The sequence below is a fragment of the Chrysochloris asiatica genome, unplaced genomic scaffold, assembly GCF_000296735.1.
Source record: "Chrysochloris asiatica unplaced genomic scaffold, ChrAsi1.0 scaffold00326, whole genome shotgun sequence".
NCBI lineage: Eukaryota > Metazoa > Chordata > Mammalia > Afrosoricida > Chrysochloridae > Chrysochloris > Chrysochloris asiatica.
Genome location: NW_006408844.1, coordinates 1,165,945 through 1,166,590, shown reverse-complemented (window position 1 = coordinate 1,166,590; position 646 = coordinate 1,165,945). Strand labels below are relative to the sequence as shown.

General features: G+C 39.5%; 1 protein-coding gene across 1 annotated transcript in view; it reads left to right on the top strand.

Moving 5' to 3' along the window:
- Nucleotides 1–646, top strand: part of XRRA1 (X-ray radiation resistance associated 1) — an 81,864-nt gene that overhangs the window by 35,584 nt on the left and 45,634 nt on the right. The window lies entirely within an intron of this gene.

The window sequence follows — 646 nt, the reverse complement described above, 5'->3', positions numbered from 1 at the left end:
GAATAAGTATGGTGAAAGAATACAACCCTGTCACACACCTTTCTTAATTTTAAACTATTCAGTGTTCCCATATTCTGTTTGAACAACTGCCTCTTGGTCTATGTACAGATTCCTCATGAACACAATTAAGTGTTCAGGAATACTCATACTTCACAATGTTGTCCATAGCTTGTCACAATCCACACATTCGAAAGCTTTTGTGTAGTCAATAAAGCACAGATAAAAAACATCTTTCTGATATTCTCTGCTTTCAGCCAAGATCCATCAGACATCAGCAGTATCCCTCGTTCCATGGCCTCTTCTGACTCCAGCTTGAACCTTTGGAAGTATGCTTATAGCCATTTCTGTATTACTTTTAGTAAAACTTTACTTGCATGGGGTATCAAAGACATTGTCCGATGATTTCCTCATTCCGTTGGGTCACCTGTCTTTGGAATGGGCACAAATATGGATCTCTTCCAATTAGTTGGCCAGATAGTTGTCTTCCAAGTTTCTTGGCAGAGATGAGTGAGTGCCTCCAGTGCCGCCTCACTTTGTTGAAAAATGTCAATTTTTATTCCATCAATTCCTGGTGCCTTGTTCTTTGCCAATTCCTTCAGTGCACCTTGGATTTTTTCCTTCAATATCATTGGCTCTTGATCATATG